The sequence below is a fragment of the Ischnura elegans genome, chromosome 1 (assembly GCF_921293095.1).
Source record: "Ischnura elegans chromosome 1, ioIscEleg1.1, whole genome shotgun sequence".
In the NCBI taxonomy this organism is placed as follows: domain Eukaryota; kingdom Metazoa; phylum Arthropoda; class Insecta; order Odonata; family Coenagrionidae; genus Ischnura; species Ischnura elegans.
Genome location: NC_060246.1, coordinates 8829485 through 8847642, shown reverse-complemented (window position 1 = coordinate 8847642; position 18158 = coordinate 8829485).

Below are 18158 nucleotides of genomic sequence, written 5' to 3'. Positions count from 1 at the left end.
GTTTGAATGATCTAAAAAATAGGAAAATTTCCTTCTTTTCTGAAGCGTAAACTTCTATAGGCTCACCTCAGACAAATTATGCAGGGGCTAAAACGGATGCTGAGTGATATCTCTTTTTCTCACGTCACGCTGGACTGTAAGTATAGTCAAAGAGGGTGCAATATGCATGTCTATTACCTTTAGCGCTATATCAAAGGACACAAGAGCGCATACCGATATCGAAATTTTTCTTTACCGATGTATGTCGCCCAACCCGTGTAATATATGCCTTATAATGTTTAAGTATAAATGTTGAGTATTATTTAAATTTGTGCGGAAGAATTTTTTTACAGCCAAAATAGTTACAGCATTAAAATTAATATTTTTAAGAATATCGCCATAAAAGTTTACATTTTTTCCGGGTGATCCGGATGATTTTTTCTTTTTTCACTGAGTTTTTTAAACACCTCCAACAATCCAATCTCCTATAAATCAAATCCAATCTCATAAATTCAATGTAATTAGGGCATGGGTCACAAAGCTGTCCTTGTAAACGCATAAGTTTTTGAAAACTATGGGAAAGTGAGCTCGTAAGCATAATATTTAATCTTTTTTGTAATTCTTTTGGACTGGAATGAGAAAAAAGGTTCCAAATCGTTATACTGTACTTAAAACAAGCCATAGTGCTTATGGAAAGGAAGAGTAGGGAGGCGGGCCTTTGGAAACGAGTCCTCGTAATAATAAAAAGAATAATATAACGGTCTCAGATGAGGGAGATTAAATTTAGCGAAACGGAAGTGAGATATGGAAAGGTTTTCAAAAATTTATGCCTACGATGCATGAACTTGCGACCTTCGGGGAAGGCAAGAAATGGAATTTCGGTTTGAATAATGAGTCTGGAAATGAACAACTTATATTACGCAAGTTAGTTTTTTGGAGAGAATTATTAGATTGTGGATAGGAGATTAAAAATAATATAAAAATAATTTTTCCAGTTGAAAGTATGGTAAAGTTTTCACACAATACGATCTTAGGTTAGATAATTTATGATCTTAGTTTAAAAGCGATTTTCTGCAGAACTAAACTCACTAAGAAATTTTAATAATCCAGGTAGAGTTAAATTAAATTAATAAATATAAATATGTATATAGATATACGTATACGTAAACATTCCCACCACATTTTCGAGATGGTTTTAATAATAAGAGTGGGGAATTCTGCTTATTTTCTTCCTCAATTAAAATAAATTAGCTGGGACGAAGGAATTCTGGAATGAAAATATATTCCTTTGCGGAACAAGAATACCAGGCTTGCGAAATGAATGCTCAAGGCTGGAATTCTTGTTTCGTAAAGGAATATATTTTCATTCCAGAAGTCTTCCATCCAATTTAATTTCATTTAGTCCACTTTGAAAACGAACAATATTCTTTCCTTTCTTCCAGCTCCGAAATAATATGGTTGCATGAAATATTTCCACTCTTGCATCCGCGTTTATTGTGGGTGTTATTAAAGAAAATTGTATATTAATATTTGATTTTCCACATTCAAAAAACAGTCAATATTTTTACAGCTACATTTCAGCATAGGTATGAAACAAATTAGCTAGATACAATTATGCATCGTCACAGTTTTGAATCAATAGATTTGGAGTCCTGTTAAATTATTTTACGAGAAAAATGTTACTTTTATTTAATTATTGTCAAATTTTCCCCTGTACCCTCCTGATTTGTATCAAGCTCTTTCCGTTGCCGGCATCATATTCCCTGTTTAGGCCTTATTTCTTATGAATTCAATCTGTTTAATACTATTTAAAATTAATCGCGGCCAAAATCCTCATAATGGTACTAAAGGCGCAAAAGAAAACGCTTTCAATTCGCCCAGAAGTCTAGAAGAGTATGGAAGAAAATGTTATCGCGTGCCCGCAAAATTTAATTTCAAGCGTGAGGAGGTGGAGATGAGTTATGAGCCCACCCGTCAAAGGTTTAATCTACATAAATGAGAGAGAATAGAAAGAAAATGAGAGGTTGGTGATATGTGCGTCGCTTTGGCTAGCTCGCTTTGGGTTTTATACCTCGCTGCTCCGGAATGTCACATTTCCCGCCTCGGCAGAAACGTGACCGGCGGGACATCATACGAGTCATCTTTTGACTGTTTTTGCTCCTATTTCCCCGCTCTGTGGGTTAATTGCCGGCAGAATGCTCAACTAGGTACTTAACCCTTTCAGTAATTCATTTTTTTCTCTCCGTTGATATAAATCATATTTTTGCTATTTTAATTAATATTTTTTCTTATGAAGACTTAGGCGAAAACATTCCCTTATCTTTTATACCGTAACCACTATACAGCTACTATTATACATTACTTTTATACAATACCACTGTTGTGGTCTATGTTGGTTATTAGGGGAGTAGGAACCCCCAAATGCCATGTCCATTTTTATGGACAATGTGACAGAAAGGGTTAAAATTAAGTTGATGCAATTTTGGGAAATCTTACCGTCGCGTCGGTCGGCAATTATTCTAGGGTTGATAACCTGCATATTGGTCTCGTATTAATTTCATGTGGTATGTTACAACCATTAATTACCGGTGTTTAATGCCTATAATAATGATTTTTACCTGACAATTAAGTTGTTAACTTATGTAAAGTATAATAGCTGTGAACCAGAAAAGATCTCAATGGAAATCACAAACATTTTCGCCACTTAGGCAAAACTAGCCAACTACTCATGAATGCAATCTGCCAATGAAGATAGAACATGAAAAACATTCTGTTAGAAATGCTAGAAAAATTCATAATCATGCATTAAGTTATGCAAAAGTTAGTAGACTTCACTGCAAGTCAACTGACCTATTAGTAAGTCCTAAGTAAGTGGAAGAATGACATTCTGAGTCTATTTCTCTTAATTTATATTTTCATCTGATCTATCGTAGTATGTTGGCCCTCGTAAGATATGGCTCGGAAAATAAACTTCTCTTGGATTTGTTAATAGTTTTAGTCTAATATTCAGTCTACGGTCTGACAGAGATCCCCATCCAAGTTATCATGAGAGGAAAGTAACACTAGCAAAACCATGATAACGGCTTTTCAATGAACCAGGCCGCTCTTCTCTCCACGCGTTCTCTGTTTTTAAGCCTATTTCATGAGGATCTTAAACACGGGCATCGCATTCCAAATGGGGTATAACGAGAGAGAAGTTGCTATTATCTCCCACGTTGTCATCGAACTTTGCTAGGAATCCTTTAGCAACATGCGCGCCTCGCTGCGGTTCGGAAGAAACGCGGTAATGTTCACAGAACAGGATGATTCGTAACATGCTCCACGTAAACTTACGTTTAACATCAGAACTCTTTTACATAATTAGTTTCTTCATTATCGGGGCACGGCTTAGATTTTGGCCGATACTGCTGCGAGCGCAAATTTCATCCACCACTGAAATATTAGAGGTGCTAAAAATGTCCGTAACAACCGTATAAGGATTTTGGTTTAACTTTCAACGGACTGTCCTGATCACCCAATTCTACTCCACACAGATGTAACCGGCATAAAAATTTACTCACACATGCAATATAAAAAATATGGGCTGTCCTTACATAGGAGACGTAATATTGGATTACAGTACAGAGAAACACTAAGAACAGTATTTTATTCAGTTTGGGTAGTTAGCATCCTTAAAAAGGAAAAAAAAACATGTTCAGATGAGTAATATTTAATTTGGCAACACTGTCTTCCAAAAAGCCCGTACTCTCAACCAAATGTGGAATGCGCTATAGCATATCCCTTGTCTCCTTTGTCCTATTTTTGCTCTTATTCTCACAGTCAGTGTTATCTTTGCGAGTCTACCATATTCACATATCGCCAGTCTAAATTCTCCATTATTTCCCCATCCATGTCGCAGTGTTCCTTAAAAACTTACTCCGTCTTTCTCCGTATCTCTCGGAAGTACGTCCTAACTGCGTGGTTTTGAATAACAAATCGAGGCGTTTTTATTCTTTCGTTGGAGAGAGCTGGTTGAGATTAATGTGCCATTACATTTATGTACTTTTTTCATCCTTTAAGCCAACAAACTCTCCTCGGAACAGAGAGAGTCGTATTTTGAGTATCAATGGATTTAACCGCAAACATATCACCCCTTCCTTCCCCTCTAGAATCTACGCCCTCTTTCCACCACCCTTGTCCTTAACCTGTTTTCCCTCTCTTACCGGCCTTGCCGTCACTATGTAGGCTATGAGCAATTGAGCAAATGATTACATGTCAGATCGATCACCGATTTCTCGTAAGTTCTCCAATTTTAACGAAAGTTGGTATGGTGAACACATTCAACAGCACTGAAAGGCTTACTCCGCGAACTCAATAAAAGACAAAGGAAAGCTACACGTTTCGTCAAAAACTGCTACGGGCGTACAGACAGCGTTACTCAGATGTTAAGCGAATTAGTCTGGGAGCCACTGGAGACTCGGAGGCTGCGCACTAGGCTTAGATTGCTTGAACAATTGAGTATAGATATCTTTAAGAGCGACACGTAGGTACAACATAATATTAGAGCCACACTATATTTCAAGGTCAGAAAGTAGCAATAAATTAGGAAAGATATTTTTCCGAATGCTGGCGAATTCCTTTTTCTCCCTAGCAATTAAGGACTTTAATAATTGCTAGGCGTTATTTCTTTAGAGAATTTGATTTTTATATGTACGGTGTCCCTACACTCCCAACTACACGCCTTTTAGTCGGCTTGCGGGGAATTATATAGATGTAAATCATTTTGAGCATGAATATGGGATTTTTATTCCAAAAATGAATATTGTTCGAGATACTTATAACATTAAATTCATCCTTTTTGCTCCAAACTAAGAACTCTTGATAAAGGTCTTCGTTATGGGTCTCATTGCTGAAAAATTTGTACGGGATTATTTTTCATTACAAAGATACAACATTTTCATCTAATGACTGCGTAAGCTTTGAACTTTGCCTTATGAACTTATTATGGGTTATTGGCAAAAGTACAGGCAAATTTGGTGCAGTAGTGAACCTTATCATCCCAAAATTTCGGTTTGTGAAATGTTTTATAAAAAAAGGTAGCAATGTGGTGATTGTGCATGTTTACTTTCACTTGCATATCATAGCTAATCATTTAGCGTAATAGATGTTTCAGAAGTTTTAAGTATATCGGGACTAGCCACGGTGATAACTTTTACGGGAGTCACCCGCAATGCTCAAATTCCTGGTCAAGGCGAATGATTTTTTCTCTGTGGATATATCGCAGATGTTTCAGAAGTTTTGAAGTTACCACATTATAATTGGAAGTAGAGTGGCTTAGAAGAGTGGCCTGAGTTGGCTGAACGGGTCATAAGGAAATAATTATTTGGCAAGTGCCTTTATGCACATCAATGAGTTTACATTGGAATTCCACCAAAGAAAAGGTTTGCTGTGTTCAAATTGTACCATCTTTTGTGTTTTCATCGTCTTCATTGCCTTCGATGTTTAACAACTTTGAGTGTCAGCATGATGTATAATTGTTGATGAGAAATTAGCTTCTATACAGTTATGCCTTGGTACAAAGTTATCGTAGGTCATTGTGGATTCACTTTAAATAGAGGTAAAAAATGATTGAATCGAATGGAGAATTTTTATTTTCATGCACGGGGTTGATAACTCGAGTTGTTATGCCAAAATACTTCTGCGTTTATTTATTCTAGCTCGATGGAGTCTTACCGATTTCTTTAGATTATAGTCTGTACACCCTGTTTGTAAAATCCACTTAAGTACTAATTAATCCTTGGAGATATGCAGAGATAATAGCACCCAAAAAAACCTATGTCAGTATTTCTTTCTTGACCAATCGCAATGCCGATGAGAGCAGAATAATATAAAATCCCTTTATCCATCAGCTCTCCTCTCGCGCATTAAGCTAAGAGTGTAAGTTTCAATATCCTTTCACCAATTTAGATTAAATTTTAATTTAAATTAAATTTTCCGGGAAGCGTGACCCACGGAGAGGGTCTTCTAATCTCCTCAAATACGCTCGCTAAATAATTTTCATGTAGGAGGCAAAATATATATTTTTAAAATATTAAATCCTGAGCGAGGTTTCCTTTTTCATCTAGTTCCTGCTTCTATTTGCGCCCCACGCGGTTGATGGGTGGGTGCTTTGGTGACTTGGAAACCATTCCTGGTCCAAACTGTAAGAGGTGACTTGGATATTGGGGACGGGTTTCGAGGAGCCAATCGAGCAATCATGTACTCCAACAATGTTCCTTGAAGACGGTGAAAAACAGGGGAGAGTCAAATAATAATGGATAACAATTAACCTTGACGACGGGAGAAAACAATGGTAGTCGCACAATAATGAACAACAACAATTCTCGTTGACGACGTGATAGTGAACAAAAAAAGAAGTCATGTAATGGATAAAGTGACGTTCGCGTCGTCCCTCCCGAATTTCGTGGCCGAATTGTTAATTTGATTGCATGCAAATTGTGTATAGTTTGATTTGTGATTTGAATGGAAAGTTTTGTAGATACCGATTTTCTTTGCGTGTAATTACCCGGGACTATTGTGCTTGTAATGTGTGCTTATTTGATTTGAAATAGTATAAGTAAAAAGAGCATTGCAGTACCAATCACAAGGTGTTGCTAGATGGTTTTTTTCGCGTTTATCATTCTTTCTGCCTTCTTTCAGTGTTGTGTCTTCTGCCGTTCGATTGCGTCGTATCCTCATTTAAAGCTTAATGCGTGGAGTGACACCCATTTCATTGGCCAAAACTAGCGATTTCCGTTATTTATATAAATTTTAAAAATCCTCATCTTCTAATTATGTTCAATGACCAGTCAAACTTTTGGTAATTAGAATTACAAATACCATTCTGTGTGTAGTGACTAGGGTGGACGACCATGACTATACATAGGAGGATACATTAATGTAAAAATCCAATAATGGTAATGGCATTATGAGCCCATGCGCAGCTGATAGATGCCTTCAAGTGCTAATGTTAAGTCTCAAGGAGAACCCTGTGTTCGAGGCGATCGAGTCGAGGCACCGATGCAGAAGAGAGAAGAACTCTGCGTAACGCCTCCCAAACCTAACGACGCAGTGTATTGAAATTAATAGAATAATTTGAGTTCACTGCGCAGGTGCGTTTTTTAACCATACAATCCTTTTTACTAGTGAAGGCTCAATATAATTCCTTTTTCTTCCAGTGATTTTTCTGCAATGTTTCAAAAAAGGTTTTTATGGGTTGTGAAGATTAGCGGAATGCAAGCAGATTTCGCAGATGCGGAGGTTATCGAAATTTTAGTGTTGAAACCGTTGAAACCCAGGGCCAGGAGCTACTTCCTCGAAAAGAATAGGCACAATTTATACTGTATTAAGATATATTTGGCCTTTCTTGATTTGGATGTGATTTGTGGGAGGCGGTGTTCTAGGCGGATTACTTGGAGCCATGTTCTAGGCGGGTTAATTGGAGCCAGATAGTAAGGAGGAAGCTCGTGTGTACCTGTGCGGTGATGAATGCTCTGCAATGAGAAGGTGTACTACAAGATGCGTGCATGGAGATACAAGGAAGGAGGGATCCTTATTCTTTTTTTTGCAAATAGAGTTAATGGGCGGGGAAAATGGTGTTACAAGAGAATAGTATATCATTTCGTTTTTATCCACGTGCACACGTAACTTCGCAAGCCACCTGGGATGTTTTTCAAAATTTTGGAAGGGTGTAAAATGTGACATTTCCGACACTGCTTGAAAACTACTGCACACATGATACCCTGTTCCTTGTGCATGGCATCTGAATTTTTTATTATTATCATGCTTGCTGTTTTAGCCACTGCTGTGCACATAATCCTTATTTTCCAACGTGTTTGCTGTGGCAGCGACGTTTTATGGAATTTCTTTGTTTAACTACATAACATCCAGGCGACCCCGTGACTTTGAATAAAGGTTAGAGCACAGGTGTTTTCATCATTTCATAAAGAATTGTTCAATATAAAATAAAAATCTCGTGTTTTGGTGCAATGGCTCCATTTTCCAACTCACTTTACCTATTTTTCAAGACAATTATTTTCATATTCTTTCACGTTGCATCTCCACGAAATTTCTGTGGGGCTACTTTACACTGTATTGTATGTGGAATTGGTGATTACTCGTCACTAAAAATTGGTTGCTATTAGTTTTCTAAAGCCTCTGTTTTGCATAGGAATATAGTTTAAGTCTAGGAATGGACATAGGTTTCTGCTTATGGATTGCGGTACTGTGAGAAAACAAAATCCATTTTGTTGAAGGGCGAAATTATTAGAGCATATGCTTCAGCCATCGGAATTCGTTGTAAAGTTGATCCTATGAAAGATGAATTCGTTGCAGGTCTCAGTGTGAATTTAAAGCGGCTTGAGTAAAACGAAGATCGGGGAAAATAATTTAACATGGTGAAAAAAAATAAATAAACATCCTACCTTTACCGGGGGATGTATCAGTTGGTGAAAAAAGATTGCTTGAGTCGTCACTCCCGGTACCATCAGAAAGCAGCTTTTTCTACATGCTGCAATTCCGAGACAAGTGAGAAACGATATTATAGCTTAAATTCTACTGCATAATAATAAAGCTATTGAATCAGTACTGTGAAATGAAAGCGATTTTTATCGGTAGATCGGAAAAGTTTTTTGGTGCTTTATTATTTGAATCACTCAACGCGAATTTAGGATATGATGCCTGCGGATGAATTGCAAACGTGTCTTGTAAATTTAAAACTGTTTTAAAAGTATTTCGTTTGAATGCTGAAGTTTGTTTCTGACTTGAGAGATTGAAGATCACGAAAATACTTATTTACTCAGCGTAACAAATTTTCTGGTGCTGCGTATTATTTTGTAGCCCTCGTGCTATATGAGCACTATGGTGCTCTGTTTTTCTTTTGTTATAATGAAATATCCTTTTGCAAAAGTATAATTAAACTTATGAAAGTTGAAGCAGCTCATGATGAATGTGTGTTTTTATATATTTGACGAAAAAACAGAATTAAATGTTATCTCTTTACGGCATAGTGTTCATTTCTTTTCCTGGCCTTCTCCTTCTGAGTAGGAAAAAAAGATTGACTTTGTGATTCTTGTACGTCGTTCCATTTTCTGTGAAATGTCTGTCTCGATGACCTATGAGAAGTTCCTCGCTTCAATCCGTTCATTTTTTTTTTTTGTCCTGTTACGATGTCTTTTCTTTTTAATGCCCGCCCATTCCTCTTAAAACCTCCCTGAGTGATCCGTTCCCTCTTTTTATATATTTCACTCGAGGCGAAGCATTTGAACGCATTTGCCCCTTCCATTTTTTTTGTTTCTCTAGTAAATCGATCCATTTCCCTGCGTCCATTTTCTGCTGACTGTGGATACTGTTTTTTGTTTTAATCGTACTTCACGTCTTAGAAAAGACTACGCGCATGTAGTCCAAAATATTTTTGCGTAAGTAACTTTGATTACAATATTTCTTTTACGATGTTTTTTCAATCTATCCCAGATTATAATCAGGGTATACAATGTTAAAACCATTTATTGTAGGGAAGAATACTCAAATATTTCGCCCTAAAGAGCAAAGCGTAATCAGCATATTGATGCTTGAAATGGTGTAATTTTTTCTTTTGTTTCCGCATGTGTTTTCGTTTTCAATTTCTGTTGATTGGATGCTTATTTGAGGATGTCTCTTCTCAAATTCTCACCCGCAGTTCTCCTCCAGCTGATGCCTTAGCTAATAAAAAAATGAGCATGTTGTAAAAAGGTTTCCACAAATTTCCCGCTGGGTGAAAGTTTCCATAGTGACCAACATGTCAATGACCTAGTCAGCTATAGGCTTCAGAGTTAAAGCATTGTCAGCCTATGCTGTTGAAATTTCGTGGGCCCTACATGTGTTGCTACCGATGAATGATGAAGATAAAATGGATCGACCGTGTAAGTAACAAGAAAGTGCTAGGGAGAGTGGGAGAAAGGAGAAGTCTACTAAAAATCTTAACCGGAGGACGGTACAACATAATTGGCCACATTATGAGGCATGATGGCCTGATGTAGAGGTGTAACTAGGACTATGCTTTGGGGGGGTGGGGGAAAAGGGATAGCCTGGGGTGGTGATACCCCATCCCCGTTGGGAAAATTTTTGAAAAATAACATTCGTAGAAATACATCTACATCTACAAATTACCCTGCGAGCCACCTCTAGGGTGTTTGGCAGGGGGTGATCAATCACCAGCATGCAGCATGCATTTGGACTCCCACATGCACACCACACCGTCCAAGAAACGTCCCGTATAATAACAAACTATACTACTATATGCTGTTAGAAATAGAATATAGAATAGAAATTCAGAAACATGCAGTAAGTTTTACATAGGTTAGTAGGCTACACTACAAGTCATGCAATCTATTTACGCGCTCTATTGCTGCCGTTATAATCTCTTATTGATCGTGGAAAAAATGACATTCGGAATCTGTCTGTTCTGCAATCTATCTGTCTTATTTTATTTATATGATCTGATCTTCCGTAGTACGTTGGCGTCCGCAAGATATGGTTAACTTCGTCAGAAAAGACACTGCTCTTGAATTTATCTAAAAGGTTCAGTCTATTTTTCAATCTACGGTCCGACAGAGATTCCCATCCGAGTTTATCTAAGAGGTCAGTTACACTAACAAGACTATCGTAACGACCTTTCACATACCTGGCAGCTCTTCTTTGCACGCGTTCTAACTCTTTTATTAAGCCTTTTTCATGAGGGTCCCAAACACTGGCAGCGTATTCCAAATGTGGTCTAACGAGGGAAAAGTAGCTAATTTCTCTCACTTTGTCGTCGCACTTCCCTAATATTCTTTTAACGAAACCCATTTTACGATTAGCTTGACCGGTTATTTCTCGAATATGTTTATTCCACGATAGATCATTATTGAGTCTAACCCCTAGATATTTCACGGATTCGACTGCCTTTAACTGGGTGCCCCGAATTATATAGTTACGCTGTAGGGAGTTATTCTTCTTCCAGAAATTCATTACGACGCATTTTTCCAAATTTAATACATTTCACTTCATGTTCGCACTATAATAATTAACTTTATGCAGTCGCAGTAATGATGTGTCAAAATTAGACATTACTTTTAAATATTTTTTTTTTCCTCTGAGGCTTTTGGGGGGGATCTATCCCCCTCATCCCCCCCATAGTTACGTCACTGGCCTGATGAAAACAATTATATGAGGACAGGTGGTAGGGAAGAAGGGCAAGGAACGGCCACGAATGAGTTACATGGGACATGTTATGAAGGATGTAAAAGAGAAGAAATACATCGCCATGAAAATGCAAGCGGAGAGGAGAGAGGAATGGAGAGCTGCGTCGAACCAATCTTAGCATTGTTGAGTAACGATGGTGATGATGCGTATTCGGCTCGGAGAACATTCGCGCTCTTCCTTCACGACGTTATAAAATCTGGTGAATAGAAAAGACAAGTTGACGCACTATTTCTAGATTTTTAGAAAGCTTTCGACACTGTACCTCACAACAAACTTTTATACAAATTACAGTCATGCGAATTAAACGAAACAGTAGTAAACTGGATACGTGACTTTCTCAGAGATCGTAAACAAAAAGTAGTTCTTGACGGAATAAGCTCTGATGTTGTAAAAGTTACATCATGTGTTCCACAAGAAAGCGTAATCGGCCCCCTGTTGTTCATTGTATACATTAATGACCTCTGCTCCCGCATTAGCAGTAAAATACGTTTATTTGTTGACGACGCTGTCATCTATCGCGAAATTAGTGATCACTCTTTGAAATTCTATCGTCTAACTTAAACAACGTTCATTTGTGGAGACAAGAGTGGGGACTCGAACTTAATCGGAGCAAATGCATGGCGGTACATTTCTTGCGGAATTCGTCCAACTCAAACCATATTTATGCAGTGGATGGTATTAACATAAAGGCAACAGACGAAGTGAAATACCTGGGAGTTACGATAACCTCGAACCTCACGTGGGGAACACTTATAAAGAATATTTGCGGCATAGCCCTGGAGAAATTAGGATTCGTCAAGCGTATTGTGGGAAGATTTTCGGATGAGAAAGTAAAGGAAAGGTGTTATTTCATACTCGTCCGACCGCACCTTGGATATGCAGCGAGCGTATGGGATCCGGTGCAGAAAGACTGAATCCGCGAACTGAATAAAATTCAAAGGAAGGCTGCGCGTTTCGTCAATAACTGCTACGGCCGAACAGACAGTGTTACTCAGATGTTAAGCGAATTAGTCTGGGAGCCGCTGGAGACTCGGAGGCTGCGCGCTAGGCTTATACTGCTTGAACAATTTAGAATGGATATCTTTAAGAGCAACACATAGAAAATAATATTAGAGCCACACTATATTTCCCGGTCCAATAGAAGCGATAAATTAAGAGAGATGTTTTGCCGAACGGATAGATATGGGAATTCGTTTTTCCCCCGAACTATTAAGGGCTTTAATAAACGCTAGTCACAACTTCGTTAGAGCACTTCATTTTTTTTAGCTGTAAACGGCTGGTGTCCTAACATCCCCTGCCACATGCCTTTTAGGCGGCTCGCGGGGTATTATGTAGGTGTAGATGAGTACTGGTTAAACAGTGCTCGCAGGGAAAATCTACGATTTCGCAAACGTATTAATAATTTTAAATGGGAACATTATGCTTGCATTATCATCTTAAATATGTTATCAGCGTATTTATGAGTGGTGACTTCAATTTATCATCCACCTCTTTCACTATTATATCCACTTTATCAAAAGTAAATGATCTTATGTCCATAACACTAGACGATCAATCTCTCTGAAATTACTCAAATATCACTTAATATTTAAATTTCTTGCTACTATGTACCTATACACCCACTCACATCAGTCCTTTACTTACATCTATATTTTTATTCATGAAAGTATTTGAAATTTCCAAAAGTTCTCGGCAATAAAATCGATTAGTTTCTACTAAGTATAGCGAGTTGAATTTTTATCCCTCTCTGAATTATCTTACGTTAATGCTCCCTTATATTAAAAATTAATTGTCTCAGATGAACATTTTTGTGTCGAATACTTCATTTGATATATCATATATCTTTCATAATGCCTATTTGAGATGCCTATTTAACTTCTGGGCATTTTGAAGAATTTTTAATAAAATTTTACATATGTGGCCAGTTTCTTGATGAAATTAAAAGAGATATGGACGGCTACTTCAGTTTATGATAGAAGAAGTGGATGGATTGAATTAAGAATGCTCTCCATAGGTTTACAAGCATTTTAAACATCCATTAATGATCTGATTTTATTATATATTTCGAGGATTTTTAAATGGTACATGTGGCGTCTTGCTCTACCTTCAAGTTAAAACCTTCCATTTATCATCGTGTGTATCTTGAGTGTACTGTCTGTTTTCGAGTTTCTCTATAGTCTGCGAAAACTCACCATTTGCAACTAGTATCTGCACTCTCCTAACAGGTGAATTATGAGTCCAATTGGGTTATCCTTACAAAGAAGACTCTAGTTTGAAGTTTTTGTCGATGAAAAGTAAGTATTTTTAGTTGTATATCCAAGTCTTTCACCGAAAATCGATCAAATCAACAATGGCTATCGTAGCACAGGTGAAATTGATGTATAATTTTGAGTAGTATTAGCTACTTATTTGGTATTTTAGACGTAATATTAACCAGACAAATCAGCCGAAATTAAAAATGGATAACTGTTGTACCAAGGAACGCAATCCCATGATGTACCTTGGAACATGTCACTGTATTTGTGATTTTTGTAGTCAGCCGTAATTTATGGTCTAATATTCTAAAATTTACTTTTTGTATTATATTCATTACATAATTGGACTTTAGAGAATTCACTCTCTGCATCACACTAACCTATCTTCATCACCTTCAAATATTCACAACGGATGTGTATAAGTGTTTCCTGGTAGGATATTGAACTGCTTCTTGACACCGTTGTGTAAAATCTATTTCTTCCCCGCGTTGTTATTTTCATGTTTATCCATTCCTTCATTGGCTGTGATCCCTTTGTGTGTATTACATCTCCAAAAGGCACACCAGAAGGAGACCAAAAAGTGTATTTCCGCGATGCTGTGTTGAGTTATGGCCATGGTCCATTGAAACCGTTCTTCGACGGCTGTCGGGTCTCGACTTCCTACGTCAAAATGATTCATTGCGGCTTCTCCCCCGTTGCCTCCCATACGCACTGACCCACATATCAACATCACAATTCCACTGCATCGCCATCGTATCAAAGGCAAACAACGCAGTCGCAGACCGTCTAAACGACTTCAATTCTATAGGATACCTTTATTTGGTCCATTTTTTTCGCTCCATAAATAAGCCATAAATAAATCATCTGAAATATATGAGTTCGGAAAAGTTGACCAAAAAGTATTAAAAGCCTTCCAACTTGGTGAAGATCAAATGGACGTATTGGGTGAGAATCAAGGTACCGAAGACTTGGAGGAGAAAGGTGACAGTGGAGCGCCATACGCCACAGAAGGACGCAGGGGTGGACAAAGCATGGCACGACATGATATGTCGTTCGATATTGTAAATAGATGAGGAACGTAATGGTGGAAAATATGGAATGAAAACTCCCCCGATGAAGATCCACTTATGAGAAGGGGAGAGTGTTATACCAAGGAACACTTTTTCAATTTTTTTTCGATAAAGCAAAATATATTTACTTAATATTCATTCGAATAGTAACAATTTGATCCATCAGGATTACTTAACATAAGTTTTAAGTTTTTGAATTGTACCTTTACTATTAATGGAGCTGATTTGAACCTCTAAAAGTGTTTATAGTTGCTCCTAGGTACATCATGCTCATGTACTTAGGAACACTGCCTATCGTACCAAGGAACACGAGTTAGATTGGTGGGAACGGTAATTAAAAACATGAAAAATGGGAATCAATATGTAGTTTTTTATTAAATTGGAAATTACACGAAAGTGATACATAAAGAAAATAAATGTAGATTAGGAAAAAATTCAATTTTAAAATAAAACTCCTTTAAAGTAAAAATACACTTAGGTTAAACCCTCCAAAATAAATATCATTCTCTAAAGTCCAATTATGTAATGAATATAACACAAAAAGGAAATTTTAGAATATTAGACCATAAATTACGGCTGACTACAAAAATCACAAATACAGTAACATGTTCCTAGGTAGGTAAACCATGGGATTGTGTTCCTTGGTACAACAGGTTGCCATTTTTAATTTCGGCTGATTTGTCTGGTTATTATTACGTCTAAAATACCAAATAAGTTGCTAATGCTACTTACAATTATGTGCCAATGTCACCTGTGCTACGATAGCAACTGTTGATTTGATCGATTTTTGGTAAAAAGATTTACATGTACGAGTAAAAAATTTACTTTTTAGCGGCAAAAACTTCAAACTAGCGTCTTCTTTGTAAGGATAACCCAAATGGACTCATAAACGACCTGTTTTTCTCTCTAGAGCATCTTTCACATAAAGCCGCTAGGTCGCAGAACTTGCCGATAGTTGCAAATATTCCTAGGTACACTATATCCTACTGTCGGCGTCAAAATGAACTGCTGCTGCACTCTGTAAATTTATATCTGCGCTGGTGCGCATGCTAAAATAATGAATAATGCGTAATTTTAAAGGAAATTTAATTTTCAATTCTGATTTCAATTTTTTATTTTACAACAATATATGCGTTCTAATTAAATTAGATTATCAAAAGGCATTTTATTAATCTACATTAATGTTTGCAACTTATTGTGGAAGATGAATATTGTAAACGTAGTAGTTTTCCATAGGTTGAGTTACAAAGTTCATGAAGTTGACAAAACGGCTAAATTTTACGGTGCGCGGAGTCTTTTATTGCACTGGCTTGTCTACAATTTTTTATTTTTCATAAAACAAAAGAGAAATCAGAATCTAGAATAAAATATTCTTTAAAATGACGTTTTATTTATTATTATGGCATGCACTGAAGTCCAGATATAAATTTGCAAAGTACAGCGGCACATCATTTTGACTCCGACAGTAGGTACCCTGCCCCACCCCACCCTGCCACCCTGCCCCACTTGGACCGGATTGAGAAGCAGACAAGGATGAGGAACATCAGGGAACTGAGGTGATTAGTTTAGAGATGGTGAAGGATGCAGCATAGCAATATTAGTATTTTAGTACCATGTTGATTAGGCAAAGATCTTAAAAACTCATTGTTTATTTCATAGTTGTAATGGCGCGGAAAAGTTGCGAATTTTATAGAAAAAAAGTAAAGAACTATAATAATTGGTTGACATCTTCCGGTCGCGCATAGGCCCTAAATTTTGTCAAAATATTATTAAAAAAACTTCGTTTTCCGATTGCATTTTTTAAGTTTTTAATTGGATGTTTACGAAATTAAAGAGTGTTCAGTTACAGCTTAGAAACATTTTGCTTTAATTTTTCATACATAATTTATATCTTTCAGTTGAGCGAAGGGCCTAAAATTTGCCAAAATATTGAAGTTTTGTTGATGGTATAAAAATCCTGATTGCGACTGCTGGTTGCATTGCAAAAGAAATGGTATGACTGGATATGGCGAGAATCTGGAGACGTAAAATGTTTGCAAGTTTTCTTTTCGGAAGCCAACGTACCCCTCAGCTCTATTCAAACTTCGCCTTCTTCCTATCCTTCAAGTTCACCGGAATACTTAAGCTTCGTCGAAGCGAGGCGAGCGAAAGAGACCCACTTCCGGGCTGATTCACTCGGCGTACTCCTGCATTGCATGAAAAGAAATTGCATTTGCAGAGTATTGAACATGAATAAAATCAACTGATTTGGGCGTTTCTTGGTGGAACGATGAAATGTTCATGGTGAAACAAAACCCAGTACAGTTCCATAAACATTTTATTATTAGCTGTCAAATAGTAACGAAGTTTTTACCGTCATTATCAAGACTAAGCAGTCTTAATACCGACACAAACTTTTTATTATTAGCTGGCAAATAGTAACGATGTTCTTATTGTCATGGTATAAACGTCGAAACTAGTTGACAGTAAATAATAAACGTTTGTGGAATAGTGCTGATTTTATACCGTCATTATCAAGACTAACCAGTCCTGATAGTCTCAGACTTGATAATGACGGTATAAACGTCGAAACTAATTGACAGTAAATAATAAAAGTTTGTGGAATAGTGTTGGGTATTGAACAGGAGTTGGGACATCTCACAGTGCTTAAAAAATGCGTACCTCCCTAAGAAATTCTCCCCCGTGAAAACGTTGCTGAATCCTCAGAAAATCATGCATTCGAGCAACTCGCAAACATCCCAGAACTTCGCCTATGAATGGAGATATGTATCGACATATTGGAATTCCTAGGTGCTAGAAGTTTTCTCTGAGCAAAGAAAAGGAAGCTTGGTAAGACCTAGCTCCATCGGATCACTACACAATACGAATCGTCCTTGTGGTTTCCGTTCTGAAAGAGATATTTACGCGAAAGTCCAATGGATTCGTAGATACGCGCGTGAACCTCACCACTTGCATCTTTTCAATGAGAAGAGAGCTAGGTATAACTCTGAATGAGACGTTTTTCTTTGCTTAGGTGCATTTATCGTAATTCTTAAGATATAAGTTTCGCGAAAATTGATATTTGTTACAAGGGCAGGCCTGATACGGGTTAAGTATTAACTTTCTTGAATTTTCCTAGTTTATGAGCAAAGTCAGCAGAGATTTAGTTGAGTTCAATCATTTATTTATTTAGTTGTTCTAAGTTGTTTTTTTTTCCCATAATATTACTGCATATTGTTTATAGAAATGTTTCTTGCATTTAGCTATAGAGAAAAGGCTATTTAGCACACCACGTAAGATAAAACGGTCGTTATCTTCATGGATTTTGGAAAAAAATTGAATGCGACTTACTTTATTATTATGAAAATTATCCAACTTCTTTTTCCTGAAAGTTTAATTTTCTTCGGATTTTAAATTAAATATTTTGATTGTTTGATATGCTAGGGCAGACTTCCTACTGAATTTTAATTATATCAAGATAATGCTTTTTGTTTGTTTTGTTGTTAATGGTGGTAATGAAAGGGACTAACAAACGTTAACGATTTAGAAAATCTGTATTTATCTCGAGGGTTTCAAAATAAGAGATCGATCGCTTTTTATTAGCTCCGTCTGCCTTTGCTATCGACAACGCACGTAA